The 24,753-nt window shown below is 43.3% G+C and overlaps 1 pseudogene; it reads right to left on the bottom strand.

Moving 5' to 3' along the window:
* Window positions 1-926: 926 nt before the first annotated feature.
* On the bottom strand, window positions 927-22,862 carry LOC117020900 (DLA class II histocompatibility antigen, DR-1 beta chain-like; annotated as a pseudogene).
* Window positions 22,863-24,753: the final 1,891 nt, after the last annotated feature.

Here is a 24,753-nt window from a genome sequence, read left to right on the forward strand (position 1 = left end):
AGACATTTTCTGCAGGATCACTGAACCAGGGGCAAACCAGATCCTGAGGAAGCCCTCTTTGTGGATAAGAGCCAAATAGGGAAACTTTTCACGCTACAAAGAAACTGGGACAGAAAGTTCTTTCTTCTTTGAGTGTCACCATTTTCACTTCAGCTCAGAAGTCCTACAGACAGAGGAGAGTGTTGTTTCCAGACCTAGCTCAACAAGCATCTTCCTTTCCCCTCTCTCAGGGCCTCCTGTTATAGCACTGAAGTAAGAAGAAGAAAAAATTCTGACATCACCCTAAGCCAAAGCTACTGTAGAGAGCAGGCCTTTCATTAAATGGAAAGAAGAAATTTAGTGTAAACAGCCTGACCAGAAGTCAGGTCCAAAGTCTTCCCACTATTTCTATCTCCTGTCTGTCACCTCTACATTCTGTTCTAGGGAATCCAAATGTGTCTCTAAATGAGGATTAAAGGGCATTACCTGTTGGCGGAAGTCCAGTGTCCTGGAAAAAGAGAGGGGAGATATATACTTGAAAGATATGGAGGTAAGTCTGTCCCCAGATAAAATGTCCACAGCCCTGGACCCAAACCTGAGATTTCTTTAACATCACAACCCTTGTCTCATGAGGCCAGAGCAGAGAGGAGAGCAGAAACAGAGCGGCAACCCGTGAAGTTTCTGTCACGTAAATCCAGTGTAATTGTAGTAACCCTAGTGGCTCTTCCTTCGTTTACCCTAGGCTCTTCACCCACTATCTCTCTGCATGTTCGCCCTTTTCTTACCTCTATAGCCACAATTCCTTATGTTTCAACCACAAATAACCATGAAGTGTTGATTTCTGGATTTCCAGGAAATTTGATATTAACCATGTAAAGAAAGACTTTATACAGGCCTCCGATATACAGAGAACTAACTCGAGCAAAGTCCTGTTTCCTCCCCCATAAAGCCGCTGGGGAGTCTCAGCCGCCAACAGGTTCCTTACCTTTCTGATTCCTGAAGTAGACGAACAGTCCCGCCCCGAGGAAGAGCAGACCCAGGATGAAGCCCCCAACGCCACTCAGCATCTTGCTCTGTGCAGATTCAGGCTGTGCCCCTGAGACAAGAAGCTACTTTTAGTGATTTTTTTCCCGAAATCCAAGTTCTCTCATTGAGACTCCCAGGATTGAGAACTTCGAGAACAGGGAAGAAAGCTGCCCTGGAAGAACTGGAATAATTGGCCATTTCTGGGGAAGAGATTTAAAAATCACTGAGCAGATACAAGGACCAGGCACTGAACTCACTGAAACATCACAGTCCTGACACGGGTCACTACTGCAGCATCTGAGAGACGAGGAGCCTGGGACTCAGGGAGGTTGAGTCGCTTCTCTAGAGTGACAGAGCTCATAGAAGGCAGCGCAGAGACTGGACTCCCCTTGTGTCAGGAAGGTAGGTCCCCACGTTGAAGAGGATGCACCTCTTCTCAGGTCACAGTGAACAACTCAGAGCAACGGTACAGAAGTGCCAACTGGTGTCCAGGGCCAAGGGAGAACCATGAGCTGTGACATCATGAGAAGACTCAATCGTGGCCACGTCCTCTCTGCCTTCCAGGCATCGGGCCTCCCCAGGAGCTACAGTATTTATAGAAACCATCACTGACACCCCCAACCCTGTGAGCTGTGCTGAAGGACAGGGGAACGTGAGCCAATGAAAACATGGGGCGGGGAGAGGAGAACCCTGACACCCAGGGATAAGAAAGTCCCCTCGTGGTGGGTGAGGCACTTGTGAGGTCAGAAAGCTTCTCACTCCATTCCACTGTGATGGGGCTCGTCAGGCTTGGGTGCTGCACTTGGCAGGTGTAGACCTCTCCACGCTGAGGAACTGTTTCCAGCATCACCAGCATCTGAAAGGTCCAGTCTCCATTACGGATCAGGCCCGTGGAGACGACCCCAGCCTCCTCTTCCTGGCCATTCCGCCACCAGCGGACTTCAACGTGGCCTGGATAGAAACCATTCACGGAGCAGACCAGGAGGTTGTGGTGCTGCAGGCGCTGGGTCTTTGCAGGATACACAGTCACTGTAGGCTCAGCTAGGAGAGAAAAGGGGGTGGGGAAGTACATGAGGAAGACAGAGGACGTCTGCTTGGGTGGCTGCCGTCTGGCCGCCAGGCTCCAGTCCCAGATCAGGTCTCGGGCAGGCCTCCCTCACAGCGGGCCATGTGGCCCCAGGAGTCAGCATGAGCCTTGGGTCTAGTCCTTACAGCACGGGCCATTAGGTTTGAGAGATGCTGAGGACATTTGTGGGATGTTGTTCCTAGTGTGAAGTAGTTATTCATTGTTGAATTGAAGTGTTTACAAATCTTTGCAAGGCACATAATGCATTCATTCAAAGCGTGATTTCTGGAGCAGGGCTGCCTGATTCAGAACCAGGCTCTGCCTCTTACTGGTTGGTCCTGGGAGAATTTTTACATTCCTCGCTCCCTCAGCTTTCTCACCTATAAAGGGGGATAACACTAACTTACCTCTTAGGGTTATGTGAGGATCAATGCACCCAAAATATGTAAAGCAGTAACTGGAATTTAGCCTTCAATATATGTGAGCTATTTATTATCCTTGTTTACTGGGAGAGAAAATATCAGTCAAAGCGTGTGGACAAACTTGGGGACAGCTGCGGGTAGATGGTGAGCTAGAGCATGACATCCTGGGAATGCCACACTCACACCTGAGAACACCTAGAAATGTTCTACCCTGGGAAGCAGGAAGGACACGGGTGATTCTCTGAGAGCTGAGTGCCAGAAAAGCCTGAGTCCTGGAGGAGAGGGAAAGGAGCAAAACATGCATCATTTAAAAAGTTCTTATGCTTACACTCCGCTGATCCCTCTCTCTTCTTTGCCAACAAGCAGATCTATTACTGGAATCGTTATCATTCTGCAGTTTTCTCTCTTTTAACCTGACATTTGTGTTCAGGGCAGGGCCTGGAACTCATTAATGTGTATGCGTAGTGCCCTAGGCAATCCCTGGCACTACCAGCCTCAATAAATATATTTTTTCTCCTACCAACTCAACTTTTTTTCTCTCTGTCTCTTTTTTTGTTAGTTTCAGGTGTACAAAATAAGATAATGATTAGACATTTACATACTTCACAAAGTGATAACCCCAACAAGTCTACTACCCCTCTGACACCATACATAAGGTATTACAATTCCATTGACTACATTCCCTGTGCTGTGCTTTACATCCTGTCACTGTGTGTGTGTGTGTGTGTGTGTGTGTGTGTGTGTATATATATACATAGAGGATGCCAAAAAATATATATACACATCTTAAGAAAGAAAAAAACTGTATTAAAATTGTAATAGTCGATATATACTGGTAACAAAAGTCACGTGATACACGTCATGTTTGACTTCTGCAATTATTATCATACAAGAGGTGCTCAAAATGGTTACCATCAGCGTAATTTTAACACAGTTTTTTCCTTTCTTAAAATGTGTATACATTTTTTGGCACCCTCTGTGTGTGTGTGTGTGTGCATATAATTATAGTTGACATTCAACATTATTTTATATTAGTTTCAGTTATACAGCACACTGGTGAGGCATTTATATAGTTTATGAAGTGATCCCCCCAATAAATCTAGTACCCGTCTGACACCATACATAGTTTTTACAACATTATTGATTGTATTCTCTGTATTATATTTCACATCCCCGTGACTATTTTGTGACTACTAGTTTGTGTTTCCTAATACCTCCCCCTTTGTCACCCATTTCCCTAACACCTCTCCCATTTAGCAACCATCAGTTTGTTCTCTGTATCTATGAGTCTATTTCTGTTTTGTTTGTTCGTTTATTCTGTTCTTTAGATTCCACATGTAAGTAAAATCATATGGTATTTGTCTTTCTCAGTCTGAGTTATTCACTTAGCGTAATATTCTCAAGGTCCATCCATGTTGTTGCCAATGGTAAGATTTCATTCTTCTTTACGGCTGAGTAATACTCTATTGTATAAATGCACTACAATTTCTTTATCCAACCATCTATCGATGGGCATTTCAGTTGTTTCCATATCTTGGCTGTTGTGAATAGCGCTGCAGTAAACATAGGGGTGCATATATTTTTCTGAATTAGTGTTTTGGATTTCTTTGGATAAATACCCAGGAGTGGAATCGCTGGGTCATAAGGTAGTTTTATTTGTAAATTTTTGAGGAATCTCCATACTGTTTTCCATAGTGGCTGCACCAATCTGCAGTCCCACCAACAGTGCACAAGCGTTCCCTTTTCTCCACATCCGCGCCAGCACTTGTTGTTTGTTGATTTATCGATGATAGCCATTCTGACTGGGGTGAGGTGGTATCTCATTGTGGTTTTTATTTGCATTTCTCTGATGATTAATGACATGGAGCATCTTTTCATATGTCTAATGGCCATCTGTATGTCCTCTTTGGAGAAATGTCTATTCAGGTCCTCTGCCCATTTTTTTTTCCCTCCAAATCACATGTGGCTTCTTTGACCCTGTCAAATAACTTGATTCACACAAATGTCCCTTCATTTACAAAGCCTCAGTCATTCATACACATTAGGGGAATCCACAGTGTTCAAGGAACTTAAATATAATGTATCATACCAACCCAAGTAAACCGAGTCCAAAACATATTCATATAAAGTTGTTCACATATAGGTCCTAGATTACCAGCTTCTGTGCAAAAAAAGAAAAGGAAAATAGATTAACTAGTATTTGAAATGAACTTTGTGCCCGGGTTGAAACCTCTCACCAAGTCAGCCGCACACGACTATTAAATCATTGCAGCATACTCCCCTGCTCGGATGGAAGGAAGCCCCTGAGGCACAAAAGATGTCTTTAAAATGTCCCTAAATGAACTTCCTTCCTCCTGTGGACTTTTATGGAAAAAGATGTGGGGGCCTCCCTTCTGTTGCCCCCTGAAATCTTAGGGGTGCTCCGGGCAACCAATGGCAGTCGGGTCATCTCTCAGTGATGGCTGTGGATGCTTACATTAGTCACACCTCCTGCTTCCCTGTGAGGGCCTCTCCCCAGAAGGAGCCCCTGCCCTCCAGGCCTAGCAGGGCAGGGTCAGAGACGGGCCTGTGCCGTCCCGAAGGCTGTGCCTCAGCCCAGAGTGGGGGGATGGCCGAGGCAGTGTCTCTGGACTTCAGCCCCAAGCCCCTCGGCCTGAAGAGCTGAATAGTTCAAGCTTGGCTGTTGTCAGGTTGCCAGTTCCTAGGAGACCCAACAGGTGTGTCTGTCTGGAGGCCACCAGACAGACCTAGGAAGGGGAGAGGAGTCGTGGGGGACAATAATGCAAGAGTCCCACGAGAGACAGAGCCACCAGTGCTCCACATGGGAGGTGGCATGAGCAGGACCAAGGGTGGGAGGCATATTTGGTAGGTGGAATGGAAGCCCAGGTCTCATGGAACAAGGCCAGGACAGTTAGGCTCCCCTCTTTAGGGGGTGGAAGCCCAACTCCTGCTTCTCCAAGCTTCCAAAACATACCCCAAACCTGAAACCCAAACACTCATCCTATGAAGATCTGTTTTTTAGAAAGGTAAACAGCCAGTAGCAACAAGAGAAAGAAGAGCCTTACAATGCCAGCTCTTTTCCTGTTCATAGAAAAAGACTCAAAGAGAAATATTAATCTTATTGTCCAAACACTGGTCCTCTAGGAGACAACTGATATGTCAAAGAGCTGAGAATCTTGGAGGAAGGGGATGAGAGGCGGGGGTTGTCCAGGGAAAAGAAGGCTGAGGAAAGTGACGAGTGGTCTTAGCACCGCAAGGTCAGGGGGCAGAGGGAGTGCAGGGCGTGACCCCCTGCCCCTGGCATCTCTGCCTTCATTCACTCTGGGCCACCACTGGCAATGCCATAGAGGAGACCAGGCCCTCCAGAGGGGCGCTCTCCACGTCATGTTGGGCATGTTTCTCCTCTGGCTGTAAACAGGTGATTCCTCAAGTAAGTGTTTAATACACTCAGAAAGGCAGCCACGAGTGGCAAACCACATCTGGGTGGGAGGACAGAATTCCCATCCTCTCGTCCCAATGCCTCTGGGATGAGACAAGTCTGAGGCCTGCAACCTCAGTTAGTCCCTGGTGCCCAGAAGGGGGTCAGATGGAGCCAGTCTGTGGTAACAGACTGTGGCATCCTCCTAGTCAGGTAAGAGGCAGGGGCCTGCTGGGTAGGAAGAGGCGGAGAGTGCACCTGTCTGAAGCACAGTTTTTCTGTCCTGGGCTAAAGCTGCTAGTGAGTGCCCTGGTGGTGGTTGGGGAGACACGTGCCTGGGGCAGCCCTCAGGACAGGATACAGGGTAGGGGTAGGGGACTTGAGGGTAATTCTTCTCAGGTGGATATCTGTGAATGGGAGTGAGAGTTTAAGTGACAGACGGACAGAGATAGGGAGAAAAGAAGAACCACACTCCAAAGGAGCCGGGAGGTCAGAGGAAGGCAATGGAATAAGGCACTAAGGTCTGTCTTGCTGCTTCCTCTCACTGAAGGGGAAACTGAGCTCAGACCCACAGGGCTGAGGCCTTGACCCTCCCTCCAATGGGCTACACTTTTCATGGATCCAAGGAGAAGAGAATAACTGATATTTTAAGGTTAGGAAACTTCTAGAACTTGGACAGGCCTAACCAACTTGATGGTGCTGAGATGCTGCACCACACAGCTGCTGCCTGGCCTGAGAGACCCAGGCAGAGCGGGTGCAAAAGCAGGAAGAGGTGAGGTAGCTGACCATGGTGGGCAGGGGCTGAGGACAACAACATGAGCTGCCGAGCCTCCTCCCAAGGCTTGTCCACTGATTGGGCAGAGACAGCGTTTACTTAGGACAGACTTCCACCTAGCTGCCTGGTGCCTCAGGTGGATAAAGTGGAGAGAGCAGGGGAGGGAGGAGAAGAGGGAGAGACGCTTGGGGCTAACGAGCTCGTCCTCAGGAGCTAGGGAAGGAGGTCCCACCACCAAGCAGGGTGGGCTGGGAGTCTTGCAAGACAAGGGTGCATGGGAGCTGGTTACCCCTCCCAGGCTGCCCACCTCACACAAAAGGTGTGGACATCCTGTGGCCGATAGGGGATACTCTGGTGCCAAGACAAATAACAAAGGGGGAGACTGCAGCTCCAAGACCTTATTCAGACAGCCTCTGCCCATTTTTTTAATTGGATTGTTTTCTTGGTGTTGAGTTGTATGAGTTTTTTAAAAAATAAATTTTGGATATTAACCCCTTATCAGATATATCATTGGCAAATATCTTCTCCCATTCAGTAGGGTGTCTTTTTGTTTTGTTGATGGCTTCCTTTGTTGTGTAAAAACTTTTCAGTTTGATGTAGTCCCATTTGTTTATTTTTTCTTTTGCTTCCCTTGCCCAAGAAGCTATATCAGTAAAAATACAACTAAGGGTAATGTCTGAGAGTTTACTTCCTATATTTTCTTTAGGAGTTTTATGGTTTTGGGTCTTACATTTAAGTCTTTAATTCATTTTGAGTTTATTCTTGTATATGGTGTCTGAAGGTGGTCCAGTTTCATTTTTTGTTTGCATGTATCTGTCCAGTTTTCCCAGCACTATTTATTGCATAGACTGTCCTTATATGTAAATTGTAAATTTTTGCTTCCTCTATCATAGATTAAATGACTATACAGCCATAAATTTATTTCTGGGCTCTCTATTCTGTTCATTGATCTATGTGTCTGTTTTTATGCTAATACCATACTGTTTTGATTGCTATGGCTTTGTAGTATAATTTGATACTAGGTAGCATTATATCTCCAGTTTTGTTCTTCTTTCTCAGGATTGCCATGGCTATTTGGAGTCTTTTATGATTCCATATAAATTTTAGGATTATTTGTTCTAGTTCTGTGAAAAATGCCCTTTGTATTTTGATAGGGATTGCATTGAATCTGTAGATTGCTTTGGGTGGTATGGGCACTTTAACTATATTAATTCTTCCTATCCATGAGAACTGTATATGCTTCCCTTTATTTGTATCTTCTTTAATTTCTTTCTTCAATGATTTATAATTTTCTGAGTACAGGTCTCTTACTTCTTTGGTTAAATTATTCCTAAGTATTTTATTTTATTTTTTGATGCAATTGTAAATAGGATTGTTTTCTTAATTTCTCTTTCTGATAGTTCATTATTGGTGTATAAAAATGCAACTAATTTCTGAATATTAATTTTGTATCCTGTTCAATGACTGAATTCATTTATCAGTTCTAATAGTTTTTTGGTGGAATCTTTGGGGTTCTCTCCATATGGTATTATGTAATCTGCAAAGAATAACAGTTTTACTTCTTCCTTTCCCATTTGGATGACCTTTTTTTTTCTTGCCTGATTGCTGTGGCTAGGACTTCCAGTACTATGTTGAATTAAAGTGGTGAAAGTAGGCATCCTTGTCTTGTTCTTGATCTTAAGGGGAATGCTTTTAGTTTCTCCCTATTGAGTATGATGTTAGCTGTGGGTTTGTCATATATGGCCTTTATTATGATGAGGTATGTTCCCTCTATTCCCACTTTGCTGAGAGTTTTTATCATAAATGGATGCTGGATTTTGTCAAATGCTTTTTCTGCATCTATTGATATGACCACATGATTTTTATTTTTCATTTTTTTAATGTGGTGTATCCCATTGATTTGCTGATATTGAACCAACCTTACATCCCAGGAATGAATCCCACTTGATCATGGTGTGTGATCTTTTTAATATATTGCTGAATTTAGTTTGCTAATATTTTGCTGATGATTTTTGCATCTAAGTTTTTTAGAGATATCGGCTTATAGTTTTCTTTCTTTGTAATGTCTTTTTGGAATCAGGGTAATGGTGGCCTTGAAAAATGAGCTTGGGAGCCTTCCCTCTTCTAGGATTTTTTGGAACAGTTTGAGGAGAATAGGTATTAATTCTTTTTAGAATGTTTGATAAAATTCACCTATGAAGACGCCTGGTCCAGGACTTTTGTTTTTTGGGAATTTGTTGATTACTGATTTGATTTCATGGTAGTCGTCAGTCTGTTCAGATTTTCTGTTTCTTCTTGATTCAGCTTTGGAAGATTGTATACTTCTAGGAATTTATACATTTCTTCCAGATTGTCCAATTTGTTGGTGTATAGTTGCTCATAGCATTTGCTTTTTTTTCCTTTTCTTTTTCTTTTTTCTTTTTTTAAAGATTTTATTGGGGGAGGGGAACCGGACTTTATTGGGGGAACAGTGTGTACTTCCAGGATTTTTTCCAAGTCAAGTTGTTGTCCTTTCAATCGTAGTTGTGGAGGGTGCAGCTCAGCTCCAGATCCAGTTGCCATTGTTAGTTGCAGGGGGTGAGGCCTCCATCTCTTGCAGGAGACTCCCGGCAACTTCGTGGTTGAGAGGACGTGCTCCAACCAATTGAGCCATCCAGGAGCTCAGCGGCAGCTCAGCTCAAGTTGCTGTGTTCAGTCTTAGTTGCAAGGGGTGCAGCTCACCATCCCTTACGGGAGTTAAGGAATTGAACTGGCAGCCTTGTGGTTGAGAGCCCACTGGCCCATGTGGGAATCGAACCGGCAGCCTTCAGTGTTAGGAGCACAGAGCTCCAACCGCCTGAGCCACTGGGCCGGCCCACTCATAGTATTTTCTTATTTATCTTTTATTTTATTTTATTTTTTTGTGATGTCCATTGTCACTTCTCTTTCATTTTTGATTATTTATTTGGGTCTCCTCTCTTTTATTCTTGATGAGTCTGGTAAAAGTTTTGTCAATTTTTTTATCTTTTCAAAAAACCAGGTTTCATTGATCTTTTGCATGGTTTCATTAATCTTTTGTAATTTTTTAGTCTCTATTTCATTTATTTCCACTCTGATCTTTATTATTTTCTTCCTTGTACTCACTTTGGGCTTTGTTTGCTGTTCTTTTCCCAGTTCCCTTAGGTGTAAAGATAGACTATTGATTTAAGATTTTTCTTATTTCTTGAGGTAGGCCTGCATTGCTATGAATTTCTCTCTTAGGTCTGCTTTCACTGTGTCCCATAGATTTGGGGTCGTTGTGTTTTCATTTTTGTGTCCAGGTATCTTCTGATGTCTCCCTCGATCTCATTGTCGACACATTCATTATCTAGTAGCATGGTATTTAGCCTCCAGGTGTTTGTGTGTTTCTCAGTTTTTTTCTTGTAATTAATTTCTAGTTTCATACCATTGCGGTCAGAGAAGATGCTTGATATGGTTTCAGTCTCCTTAATTTGATTGAGACTTGTTTTGTGGCCTAACATGTGGTCTAGCTTGGAAAATGTTCCATGTACACTTGAAAAGAATGTATAGGGTCAGCCTGGTGACTCAGGTGGTTAGAGTGCCGAGGTCCTAACACCTAGGTCGTGGGTTTGATTCCCACATGGGCCAGGAAGCTGAGCCCTCTACAGCTAAGATTGTGAACAATGGCTCTCCCTGGAGCTGGGCTGCAGTGAGCAGCCGGAGGTCAGTGTGAGCTGCTGTGTGCTGCCATGGGCTGCCGTGGGCTGCTGGTGGCCAGTGTGAGTAGCTGGCAGCCACCATGAGTGCTGGCATCAAGAGCTGCCATGAGCTGCTCTGAGCAGCTGACCGACGACCAGCGGCTGACTGCCTCAGCCGAGCAGCAGGGGGAAGCGCAAGGCTCATAATACCAGCATGGGCCAGGGAGCTGTGTCCTACACAACTAGACTGAGAAACAGCGGCTTGAACCGGAGTGGGGGGGGAGGCAGAAGAAGAGGGAAAACAAAGAATGTATATTCTGCTGGTTAGGGGTGAAATGTTCTAAAAATATCGATTAAATCCATCTCGTCTAGTGTGTCATTTAAAGCTGCTGTTTCTGTGTCAATTTTCTGTCTGGAGGATCTGTCCATTGGTGTCAGTAGGGTGTTAAAGTCCCCGACTATGATTGTGTTACTGTCGATCTCTGCTGTATGTTGGTCAATATTTGTTTTATATATTTCAGTGATCCTATGTTGGGTGAGTAAATGTTCACTAGGGTGATGTCCCCTTGTTGGATTGATCCCTTTATTGTTATGTAATGTCCTTCTTTGTCTCTTATTATAGTCATCATTTTAAAGTTTATTTTGTCCAATGTAAGTATTGCTACCTCAGCTTTTTTCTCATTTCCATTTGAATGAAATATCTTTTCCATTCCTTTATTTTCAGTCTACGTGTCTTTCGATCAGAGGTGTCTTTTGTAGAAAGCATATACATGGGTCTTATTTTTGTATCCATTCAGCTATCCTAAATCTTTTGATTGGAGCAATTAGTCCATTTATATTTAAAGTGATTATTGATAGGTACATATTTATTGCCATTTTATTATTCATATTTTTGATCTTCATTTGTTTGTTTGTTTTTTCCTTTCTTCTGCTTAAAGAAGTCCTTGTAAAATTTCTCGTAATACTGGCTTGATGTTAATGAATTCTTTTAGCTTTTTCTTGCCTGGGAAGCTCTTTATCACTCCTTCAATTTTAAACGAATGCCTTGCTGGGTAGAGTAGTCTTGGTTGTAAGCTCTTGTTTTTCATTACTTTGAATATTTCCTCCCACTCCCTTTGGGCCTGCAAAGTTTCTGTTGAGACATCAGCTGATAGTCTCATGGGAGCTCACTTGTAAGTAAGTAGTTTTCTTTCTCTTGCTGCTTTTAGAATTCTCTCTTTGTCTTTAATTTTTGCCAATTTAATTATGATGTGTCTTGGTTTGGGTTCATCTTCTTTGGGATTTTCTGCACTTCATGGGCTTATATGTCTATTTTCTTCACCAGGTTAGGGAAGTTTTCAATTATTTTTTCAAGTAGGTTCTCAATCCCTTGTTCCCTTTCTTCTCTTTCTGGTACTCTTATGATGCAAATGTCATTACTCTTGATGTGGTCCCTTAAGCCATCTTGTTTTTTTAATTCTTTTTTCTTTTTGTTTTCATGATTGGGTGTTTTCTGCTACCTTGTCTTCTAAATCGCTGATTTGATCCTCTTCTTCATCTAATCTGCTATTGATTCCTTTTAGTATACTCTTCATTTCAGTTATTGTAGTCTTTATTTCCAATTATTTCTTTTTTATGGTTTTTGTGTCCTTTTTTATGCTTAGTATCTCTTTGTTAAAATTCTCACTAAGCTCCGTAAGCATTCTTATAACAAGTGTTTTAAACTCTGTCTCTTGTAGGTTCGTTGCCTCCATTTCATTTAGTTCCATTTCTGGAGGTTTCTCCTGTTCTTTTATTCGGGACATGTTTCTTTGTTTTCTCATTCTGGCTGCCTCTCTGTGTTTGCTTCCGTGTATTAGGTAGATCTCCTATGTCTCTCAGTCTTTGCTGGGTGACCTTAGGTAGTATGTGTCCTGTGTGGTCCAGTGGTTCAGTTTCCTGACGTTCTGTGTGTGTGTGTTCCTAGAGTCTCCTTTGAGTGTGGTCTCCTATTGTAGTTGAGTCCTGAGTGCTTTTGGTGCATCAGTGGGTGGGACTGACTCCCAGGCTGACTGTCTGTGGGGACTGGCTATGCCCACAATGTATTAGCTGCTGTGTGGGGGCTGATCCCTCAGAGGGGGATTCATGCTTCTGGGCTCTTTTGCCTGTTGAGACCACCTTTTTGGTGTGCTGCTTGTGGGTGTTACCAGGTAGTGCTCTGGTGTGGTCTAAAGCTGGCCTCTGGGTGTGTTGTTTCTGGTGTGTATTGGGAGTGGCTACCTTGCAGGCCAGTTTCAGCTTTCCCTGTGACTGACCTGCAGCTACCTGGTAGGAGTTAGAAAGCTATATGTAGTTGGCTGCTGCCTGTGCTGGACCTGGAGGCATGTGGTGGTGGGCTTGCTGTGAACTGAGGCCAGCTGCCACCAGTATTAGACCAGGGACAGCTTAGCAAAGGCCCAGGGCCCCCTAGGCCTATTGCCATCTGTCAGCTGCTTGTAAGGCTCATCCATTGAAAGAGCCTCCTTAGGTGCACAGGCCTGGCTGGGTGACCTGGATGTTGAGAGTGCCTTCATCAATGCAGCACTAGCTGGTTGGGGTGGGGTTCCAGGGAGTCAGGAGGCATGGCCAGTGGTTTTTACAAGGTTAATGCAGATTCAGTTCTTACATTGGCCCGTGAACACTTTGCAAAATGCCCTGAGAACACTGCAGCCAACCACCACTTACCTTGGGTTCACAGATCCCTGATAGCTGCCCAAGAGAAGCTGCAGTGCAAGTTGCAGCTCACTCCTACCCAAAAGTTTCCCCGGCAGCCGCAGTCCATCTGCTGTTATAAAAGTCTTCCATAGCTTGTGGAGCAGGGCCAGCTGCCCAGGCCCTGAGAATGCCACTAGCAATGCAGGTCTAAGTGGGTGGGGAGGGGCTCTAGGGAGCTACATAGTGTGAGCAGTGGTTTTTACAAAGTTAATGCAGTTTTTGTTCTTGCACTGGTGCGGGTCCATGACCACTTCGCAAAAATGCCCTGAGAACACTGGCCTGCCACCACTCACCTTAGGCCTACAGGTCCCTGAGAACCGTACAAGAGAGGCTGCAGTGCAGATTGTGGCTCACTGCCCCCCCAACAAAAGCTTCCTGGGGTGCTGCAGGAGGTCTGCTGCTGTAAAAGTTTTCTGCATTTTGTGGGGCGGGCCTGCTGCTCAGTAGCCGAGAGTGCCCCAGGTGATGCAGTACTAGCTGCTTGGGGTGGAGACCCAGGGTGTCACCACGGTAGTGCACACATGAAGATTTTACGATACCAATGTGGTCTTACATTTGGCAGTATTTGAAGCCTTTGGGGGAGGCTTCAAACATAAGCCTTTCAATATAGAAAACATGGTGCTCTCCTGTAGGCTGCACATGAGGCAGGCTCCAGACAGGGACAATGGCTGCTATCCCTCTAGCCCTTGCCTTGAAGCCACACAACTCAGTCTTTCCCTGTATGTCTCTGATGACTCTTGAGTTGCTGTTCCTCCACCAGAGACCAAGTGAGTGTCTGTAAGCAAGTGAGGCTGTGTGCAGGCCCTTTAAGAGGGCATCTGGGTTTCCAGCCACTTTTCTTCTCACCAGGACAGGCAGACAGAGTCCTCGCTGATTTTCACAGCCAGATGTTGTGGGAACTCCTCTTCCCAGCACAGGGGAGTTCAGTATGTGGCTGGGATCCCACCCTCTTCCTAGGAGGACTTCCATCACTGAGATATCCCTTGCAGTGTTCAACCACTATCTGTGGGTTTGGGTTTAGCTGGTTTCACACCTCCACCCCTCCTACCAGTCTTGATGTGGCTTCTTCTTTATATCCTTAGTTATAGGGGTTCTGTTCAGATAGTCTTCAGATGGTTCTTGAGGTTGATTGTTTTATAATTTATTTGTAATTTTGGTGTGATCCTGGGATGCACTAGGCATAGCATTTATCTAATCCACCATCTTGCCAATCTAATTTTTTTTTTAAAGGAGAAACCTGAGGGGAGGGGGAAACATTTTTATAATACCACAAGATTTAAGAATGATGGTAAATCATCGCTAACAATTTTGCAGTATATTTCATAAACAAAAATGTTTCAATTCATAACATGGAAAATAATGAACTGAATAAAAATGTAAACTACAAACCAGAGAAAATGCTGAATCAAATATTAGCAAAGTGTTAATCTTCCTGTGTAGAGAACACATAAGACCACAGATAGAAACAACAGGACCCCAGAGATAATAGACAACAGATAATTATTAGAGCAGTAACAGTCAGTCAACAAATATGTGAAAAATGTTCAAGAGCTTTAGAAACAAACAAAAAAAAACATATAAATAAAAATTGTTTAAAAAAATGTACATTTTCAACGGATTATTTGGCAATATTAAAAAAAGATGTGACAAAGGGGAATGTGAGGTACATTGTTACAATTATAAAAAGAAACAACCTGTAACTACTTAAATACTATTAGCATTATAATAACAGTATGTTAAGTAACAAAATTATAATTCAAAAAGCTGGTTTCATAATCATTTCAACTATGTAAAAATACATATACTAAGGAAAAAAACAGGAAATTTAGAACTAAAAGAAGCCTCAGAAAGATCAGTGGTGGCTCAGAGGTTCCTCCCACTCCTCAAAAATTAGTCTAATACTTTTTCTCAATGAAATGTTTATGCACAAACACAGCACCCTTATTCGAATGGTTTCAGAATTAAGGAGCCGTGTAGCCAAGACAGACGGTGACTCACGGCCTCATATTCCCCCCTCACATTCCTCATCTCTGCTCCCCTAAACCTCCGCCCGACCACAGACACCACCGTAAATTTCCCTTCCCTCACCTCTGACCCCCCATCAATTCTTCCTCCACCTCCTGTCCCCGCACTGCCGCTCTCCCCCATGTCACCTGTCCACAGTGGCCACCGTGGTCCCCTGAAGCCTCCCTCCAGCACACCCCCACCCTCCCCCGGGTCCTCACACCCCCATTCTCCCCCGGGTCCTCACACCCCCACTCTCCCCCCGGGTCCTCACACCCCCACTCTTCCCCCGGGTCCTCACACCCCCACTCTCCCCCCGGGTCCTCACACCCCAGGCCAACCCCCACCACCACACACACTCTCTGTCCCACCTCAGCGCACACGCACCCCTCACACACTCTCGCCTCACAATCACAAACACGGACAAAAATCACACAGTGTCCCAGACATCACACCCTCACACGTCGCCTCAGAACTCGTGCACGTTCACAGTACTACACACGCACCCAAGCACTCACTTACGCACACACACACACACACCACCCCCACCGTGCTCACTTCGCTGATGCACCAGGCATCTCTTAGAAATCTAGTAGCTTCTCTGCAGAACCAGTCCACCGCGGTCCGCATCTGCTCCGTGGAGTCCTTCCGCGCGTTCCAGTCCTCCGCCCCAGCTTGGTCACCGCCACCAAGTCCCGAAGCTGCTGTCGAAGCGTGTAGTCTTCCCGGTTGTAGATTGCTCTGGGCAGGAAACCCACTCGCTCCACCCCGTTGGAGAAACGACACTCGGACTTACCCTGCTACAGGAAATGTGTTGTGGGGACAGGAAAGATGCGTTCACCCGGTGGGCTCCTGGGAACAGACTGATGGCGATGCCCCCCCTTCCCCAATGCAGGGCCCCCAGGCAGGGTGAGGGCAGCAGGACACCTGTGCCCCCAACTACCAGCATCCACCGGCTCACCTCTCATCTCCGGGTGGAGGGAGGCCGGCGGAGCAGGGGAGACACCTCAGATCAGGAGCTACTGGGATCCATTCCGGTTCCTTGCGTGGCTGCAGACCCCCAAGCTGGAACTAGACAGAGTTTTCCCTCATCACCGCCTCCTGCACGACCTCCTTCGAGAAACCTACACACTAAAGATACCACTTCCTCCTCTCATCCCACAGCTCTTTAGCCATTCCTGAAACCTGTCCACCTCATCCTGTAAGCATTGGTTACTGCTGATGTTGTGCCAGGACCGTGCTGCCCCTGGGAATCCAAAGAAAGAAAATCAGACATCTTCCCTCCACTCCTGGAGCTCAAAATTTAGTGAAGGTGATGAAAAATAGTTAAATACACAAGAATTTAAACGGAAGTGAAAAATGTCAGACGTGTTAACAGAGTAGGATGGTCTAAATTACATTAAGGTGTCAGAGTGTCAGAAGACTGGTCTATGAGTGACATTTAAGATGTGACGTGAAAGGTTAAGTTGGTGTGAGCCAGAGGAAAACAGTGTGTGTGTATATGTTTGGAAGAAGGGGAGGCACATTTCAGATAAAAGCTTGAAAGAATTGATGAATTTCCTCCAGAAGCCAAAAGAAAACAATTCTCTGAAGCACAGTGAGAGGAAGGAGGGGAAAGATTAGGCTGGAGAAACCAGGCAGAGCTGCTGCTGAAAAGCCTGTGGGTGATGGTAGGATTTTATATAAGTGCAACAGGAAACTACCAAAATTTTAAAAAGGATTAAACCATAGTCCCAAAACAAGTCCACATCCCTTTTCTGCATTTCCAAATCAAGAAAGCTCAGAAAGCAGAAGACTGATGCTGTGGTTAAAAGTGAGATGAATAAATTGAAGCTTCTGATATCACCAATAATGCGGAAAGCAGAATTACTGCAGAAATTTGAGGCATTTTTACTGAAAAATATTTGTGGCAGTCACCACTATTTGTGACTTAAAATAAACAAGCTGTTGGAAGTTAATAGAGATACAATGGCCAAGAACTCATGATATTTTGAAAAACATTGCATGAGGCAAAAAATAAAAATGAAAATCTTAAACTTCAGTTGACTGAATGGATTCAACAAGAAAGTGCTGAATGTTTACAACTGTGTGGTAATGAGATAAGCTAAAACACACCATGAAGAACTGAATTGGAATATGAATGTGTGTATACGAATAAAGTGTGAATCTAGAACTTTTAGAAGCAGCACAGTGTAAAGCAGTGTTTTCAACCTTGGGACTGTAGGCATTTTGGACCAGATCATTCTCTGTGGTTGGGGGTGCTGTTCTGTACATAGTAGGAGGCCTACCAGCATCCCTGAGCTCTCTCACCACGAGTTATCAGAAAACACCCCCGTGTAAGAATTAAAAATGGCTTCAGATATTGCCAGATGTTGGGATGGTTGGGAAGGGGGGAGGGGTGAAGAACCATCGGAAAGATCTGTGGTGAAAAAACACTGTTAATTATGGAGCAGCTGAGAAGTATATGGAAAGTTTTGCAAATATCATATCTGTTGAAAATCTTGGTCTTACATGAAATTTGTATTTTTTATGAATCTGGTCCCAATGCAGAACTATTTTTCCAGCAAGATAAATTTATTCAGGATCAAGGTTTACCCATTTCTTTGATTTGCCAACCAATCACCAAGTCATATCATTTATCCTTCATATCATCTTTTTTCTTAATTTCTCTGCCTCTGGTTCACTACTTACCTATAGTAGTAAACTACAGCCACAGCCATTTTATTCTTGTTCAATGCCTCAACTAATTGATGTTCTAACTTTGTCTCCTACTCCCAATAATACCAGTAGCCATCAAATGACCTGCTTTGGCTAGATGTAGAACTCTCATTTCCGTAGTTGGGTCCCCTCAGAAGGGGAGACACTAAGAAGAAGATGACATTCTCATATAGACAGTTTATAAAAAATGATCATGTCCCAGACTTTGAGTAGAGACCTTTGCTCAGAAATGATGGCAGAGAGCAGTGGATTCTGGTCATCTTACTATTCACATATTCTCTAGTACCTCCTTGACACATGAGAAAGGTGAAAAATAAATGTGTGAAGTTATTTTTCACTGTAGCTTATATGGCTAGCACTATTAATCCATGCTTATGTACCCAACTTAAGGTTGCCAGATATAGCGAATAAAAATACAGGATTCTCAATTAAATTTGAATTTCAGATAAATAATTCTTGTTTCTCTGAAATTCAGACTTAATTGGGCATCCTCTATCTTATTTGGCAACCCTAGGCCAACTTGCTAATAAAATCTCAGAAGGAGTGTATTTAATACTTGGTGTTCTTCAACACCTGCCTATGATAGCCTGCACACAATGTGAGCCCATATGGAACTTTTCATATAACAAATGTAAAATGAATAAAAATTTCCCATTTATTGGAACTAGCAGCCCTTGCGTCTCCCTGCCCCCAACCCTAAGTCACACACTGTTACACAGCAACATCAGAAATTTTATCAATAATTTAGACTCAACTAAGCTACTGTTCACTAGTGGTGGTTAGAAGTACAAGATCTAGAATTAGAAATTTTAAATTTGAATATTAGCTTTTCCACACAGGTCAGATTTTAACATCCATGGACCTTTTTTCTTTACCTCTAAAATAGATTTAATGACAGTATATTCCTCACAGGATATTTGTTAAGTGTGAAATTAAATAGTGATTCTTCCTAATGCTGATCATACAATAAATACTCAATAAATATATTGCTATTTTAATTTTTATAATCCTTATGAATGCAAGCTCACAAGATCTTTCTATTCCTTAACTTCTTAAAGCAAATATCTCATTATCATTTGGCAATCATCTTCAATTAATTTTATCATTAATTACCAATTTGAACACATAAGGGTAGAAACATTGGTTTATGTATAATAATGGAACATACACGAATGTAATACAAAAGGAGTATGCTGACATAGAAGATAGTCAGATATTCAGATTTTATTTTTAGATATTTATTTTTATTTACATTTAGATTTTATTTAGATTTCATTTTTAGATATATCTAAAAATCTGAATATTTTTAGATATTTAGAGTTTTATAATCAGGGTTCTAGCATTAACTATATGACATTGGGTAAGATTCTTAAACACTTTGAATTTTAGAGTCTATAGATTATTATGCTTTTATTTGCTACAGTTAAGATAGGATAGATATAAGAGTTATATACCGAACTGCAAAATGTTCCGGTGCTCCATGCTGATGGAGAGCAGATTTCTTTTGGTCATCACTCCAGCCTCATCTCCTATCTTGATGACTGGTATACTCTAGGTCACTAATAACTGTTGGCTGTATAATCAATGTCTTTTTGCCTAACCAGTTACCTCTGCATACAAGGCCACTCTAGTGCTTCCTTGCTGATGACTGCAAGTCCTCTCAGCCTCTCTTTAGGCTCTTTTATTCTTACACTTTAGGTCCAGCTGACTCTCTGAACCCTGATCACAGACGGCCCCTGAGGTCAGCTACTCAAAGGAGTCATCTGTAATCCATCCTTCCCTTCTTCAGCTCCCATGCTCTCTTCAGATGGTCCAATCCAGTTTGTATCTTGTACGCTCCACTGACTGCAAACATCAAGATCAGCAAACCCACTGCTCACTTCTCTGTCACGTTCTCCCTTCACCCACCTCTTAGTGGTTCTCACCACACTGGCCACTCCCTCCTCTGGAAAAAAAAAAAAAACTACTTTCTTTCACTTGCATGCATCACATTTTTTTGGTTTCCTTAACACACTGGCACCCTTTCTCAGTCCCCTTTGCTGACTCATTGGCCCTTGGCCTCTTCTTGTCTGTTATACACACTCTCTCTCTCACTAGATGACCTCCTTCACTTTCCTGGAATTTAATAGAATACATGTGTTGATGACACCAACATAGATACTTCCAGCCCTGGCTGGCCCCTGAACTCCAGGCTCCTATATTTAACTGACCTCTTGACAGCTCCACACAAATGTCAAAAAATCATTTCAAACTTAAACAAAATATTTATTCTTAGCCACTCATTTCAAATTATTTTCTTCCACAGTCTTCCCTATCTCAATAAACAGCAGCACCAAGTTTATTCAAATTACTCAAGACAAAATACTTGCGGATAAGCTTGATTTTCTACGCCTCCCCTATTTCATTCATTAACAAGTCATACAAATATCTATCTCAAATCTGTTCACATTATTTTTACTACTGTCTTTGTCATTGCCACACTAAATGAAGCCATAGCATGTCTTCCCTGGAGAAATCTTCCATGCTCCTAAATGGTCTCCCTGACTCCACTTGTGAACTTCCACAATCCAATCTCTACATGTAGATAAAATTAGTTTTTAAAATAAATGTAAGTTGGCTCTCCTTGTAGCCCTCCAGTAGTTTCACATATCTCTTCAAATAAAAATCAGATTTCTTACCATGGCCGTCGGGGCCAAATATGATTTGTCTCCTGATTTCTCCAATCTCTTCTTGTGCGACCCCGAACTTACTTGCTGTGCTTCAGCCACCTCAGCCTTCCTGACCCGTAAACACAGCACACATCTCCACACTTTGTCCTTTCCCCTAGTCCCCCTCTCTGGAACAATTGTCCCTTAGGTTTTCACATGGCTGGCTTCTCATCATTCATGTCTCAAATGTCTCTAAATGTCACTTTCTCAGGGAGGGCTCCCCAGCCACTTGAACTGAAGTCAGGTGAATCCAGTTCTCTCTGTCCCATAATCCTGATTTTTTTTTTCAGAGCACATATTACTCTGAAATTTTTTTGTTAAATGTTTATTATACTTTGTTCCCTGACTTTAGGTAATTTCCATGATAGGGGGCTGTTTTCTCTTATTCAAATAGAATTCTCTGAGCCTAGAACAGCCCAGTACAGAATTGTTGCTCAGATGGGTACTTGTGGTCTAAGTGAGTAAACCTGGGGTGCTGGGACTTGATCATTGTGGGGATCCTGGAAAACGAGAAGGGGCTCAAGCCCCAATAGTCTTTACTCTGATGACACTTTATATCCCTTCTTCTTCCTGTGAGAAATTCAGACAAACTTCCTCTTTCTTCTCCTACTAGTTGAAAGAAACATCACAGGTAAGTAAATGGTGTTTTAAGAACGAGAGAAAATTTCATTAAGTTTCATCTCGTCTGATATATCTGCTATAGAGCTTGAGGGCTGTGCAAACTTTGGGGATTCTCAGGAATGGTGAGGACATAGTTGGAGAAAAAATAGGGAAGAACTGGAAGTGGAGGTAACCAAGCATGGTAATTGTAGGGAGAGAGCCCCAGAGAGCAGTTTCCAGGCTCTCGGCCTCACGTGGAAAGGTGCTGGCTCGGGTAGTAGATGGCCGTCGGCTGTGGCTGGTTAGCTAATTGGCCACTGATATAACTGCCGCGGCTGCACTTGGGAGAGTGGAGTCAGTCGGTTGGCAGAAAAGCGGACAGCAGGTCGCACGTCGTGTGAATCCAGACTCCGATGAGACTATAGTGGTATGACTCCCCCATCTATGGCTTCGTGGGTGTTCCTTTTTGGCCTCACCATGTCCTGCGTTCTTATGTGGGGAGCGGGAGCTGAGACCCCGCATGACACCCTGCATGACAGTAATTAAGGAAAACAGAGGACATGACAAGTGACCGTATGGAATTTGGGGCCAAGACCCCAGATGGCCAATGAGTTCCCTTGATTTGATTATTGACTTTGAGTCTGTGGGATGTAAGTAACCTACATACTCTATACTCCTGGTCAAAGTGTAGAGTCTGAACCTATGAAATTACTGATATTTGACTATTTTTTATTTAAAAAACAGAATTTCATATAATTTATCCTTTACTAGTTGAATCTTGTTTGTCCTGTAGGCTCAGGCCAGAGAAATGGCAGATGTACGAGAAACTGATAGTTACAAAGGTTCAAAATAGATGCATAATGAACGTGAACCTGGCCAGGCTTTCAGAAGGTGCCTGGAGTTCTTCAAGGCTTCAGAGAACACCCCCAGACGCTCCTCATCGACAGGCTCAGCCCCCGTCGTAAGGGTCTCTGCTTCCGCTGCCGGGCGCTTTCCATGGAGGAACAGAGGGCACTCACCCCACCTTCTGTCCGAGAGCCTCCCTTATAAGGGATACAGGCCTTATAAACATTGGGGTTCAGGGAGAAAGGAAAGATCATTGGGGAGACCTCTTGATCCATCCCCCGTATTAGGGAGAGGCACCAACGTCACAGGTCCTGCTGAGGCCACAACACAGCATCTTCGAGGAGAGGCCCTTCTAATTCCTTTTGACTTCCCATCAAATTTTGAGAGAAACTTTCCCGTTTCTAGGACAACTCAACATAATAAAAAGAATTGCCAGATGGAGAATTGTTTTAACATCATTATTTTAAATCTTTTTAGGACAGCGAGAGAATGGGATGCAATGCTGGAGAGCTTTGATTGGAGGAGAACTGAGAAGAAATGGCCTATATATATGGAGCCCCTTACACAGCTCTCTAGAAGGCAAGCAGCCAGACTCCTTTTGTTTTGGAAAGAATTGGGGAAGCATATGATAAATATATGTATTTACTGAAACAATGTCACAATTTTATAAGGGACATGGCCCTTCCTTCGCCCACCGCACAATAGCTCACCCCCCAAGGTGTGCCTTTACGTGGGGGGTCCCTGGCCCAGGCCAGGGGAGGGCTCAGCCCCATCAGCATAGCAGTCAGAGCTGCTGTCCAGGAGCCGTCGGGGAACCACAGGCACACCATGCTGGAGAACGGAGAGGACAGGGCACAGGGAGCAGGCGAGTCTCAGTCAGAGGGGACTGTGGCCTTACTCCAGCCTCAGCCCAAATAATAGAAACCAAGGCCCTCATTTCTCTGTTCCTGAATTGAGTAACCTCAGTGTTGGAGAACCAATCAGCACCAGAGATAAATAGCATCATCAGTTGCTGGGCAGAGATTCAGTGTGAAGGTCCTCTTCTGAAACTTAGAATTTCCTGCATTAAAGGGATTGTTTTAATTTGGTGCTTTAATCCAGTTGTATCTGAAACATTGAGCTCCTGTTGTGAGCCAGCTCTGCGCTGGTCAGTGATGTGCACACAAGTTCGAGCCTTTTAGGAGCGTTCATCTCTCTCACTTGAAGACAGATCTGTTCTGACAGATGTATGAGTGAGTGTTAGGAGTTGAGAGGGTGGAGGGAAGATGATTGTAAGTTAGGAGACCTTTAATCTGGTCCTTAATTGCACCATGACTTAGTGCTGTAGGTCTGGGGAAATACTTCACCTCTCACAGATTAAATGAAGGCACTGCGGTTTTTCAATACTGGATTTCTGTGATTCTGTGGACACCTCGCGGAGCAGCCTCCCCTATACCTGAGAATGTGACAGACTTACAGCTGTGGATTGGAGAGTGTAGTCTGCACCTCCTCACATGAAGGGATGTCTCCGATCAACTGAAGGGTATTGAAAGTTGGTCAATAAATTGACCTGAGTGAAAAGGTTTTCCAGGTTTGTCTCCTGTTGCTGTCGCTGAGTTAGTGGCATTTCCAGAACACACATAGAGAAAGGGGACTAGAGATGGTGATCTATATGGAATGGAGGGTCTTGAAAGTACCTCTGTATAGCACTTAAACTAACAACAATGTGATAGAGCCAACTGTCCAAGTCAAAGTATGCAGGGGACTGAGAGATGGATAAAGGACTCCAAGTCAGCTCTCGGCACAGGAGCTCTGCTTTAGAATAATTAATATTTCATGTGAAAAAATGTTCAATTCCTTATTTCTGGTTCCCATTATGATTTTCTCATTTTCTTGGGGACTCGTCCTCTTATTTATTCAACTTTTGTTTTATTCTAAGAAAAGATACAAGAAGACTTTGCTAATGAAATTATTATACAGTGTTCAGTAAATGGAACACTTTGGAACTATGAATTACATCCTGTGATGTAATCATATAATTTAAAACATATAATTCTACTTTATATAATTATTACACATTATTTTAATATAAATGTAATATCTCAATCCTGAATGGACTTTAAAGGACAACTATATATCTAAGCTCTGCATTAATGCCCACTCCACCATCATTCTGATAAGCAGTCCTTCATGTGCCTTCATATTTCTAGTGACAGAATACTCATCATGCTGCAGTAAAAATGACTATAATTTAGTAAGTGAAATAAATGAAGATGATCAAAAGGTATAAACTTCAAGCTATAAAATAAATAAGTCATGAAGATGTAATGTAAGCTAAGAGAGTGGATCTTAAAAGTTCTCATCACAAGAAAAAAGTTTGTAACTATGTGTGGTGATAGTTTAACTAGATTTATTGTGGTGATCATTTCACAGTATATATCAATATCAAATCATTATGTTGTACACCTGAAATTAATGTAATGTTATATGTCAATTATACCTCAATATAAAAAATGACTAAAATTTATTGAGCAATTTTTGAGCATTTTACTCTGTACCTAGAATTATATAAGGGCTTTTTATACATCATATTTTATATAATCCTCACATCATTTCAGTGAGATAAGTACCCTTTTCATCCCTACAGATGGAGAGAATAAAATGATGGAGGTTAAACAACCTTTGCAAGGATGCATAGCTAGTAAATGGAACACTCCAGATTGAGCCAAGCGATTGTGATTCCAAGCCCCACAAACTCAGCCATTGCATCTTACCACCCCGTATTCAATTTCTGAAGAGAATAGTGTCCTTATATTGAAACTA

Source organism: Rhinolophus ferrumequinum, chromosome 3, assembly GCF_004115265.2.
Source record: "Rhinolophus ferrumequinum isolate MPI-CBG mRhiFer1 chromosome 3, mRhiFer1_v1.p, whole genome shotgun sequence".
NCBI classification, from domain to species: Eukaryota; Metazoa; Chordata; class Mammalia; order Chiroptera; family Rhinolophidae; genus Rhinolophus; species Rhinolophus ferrumequinum.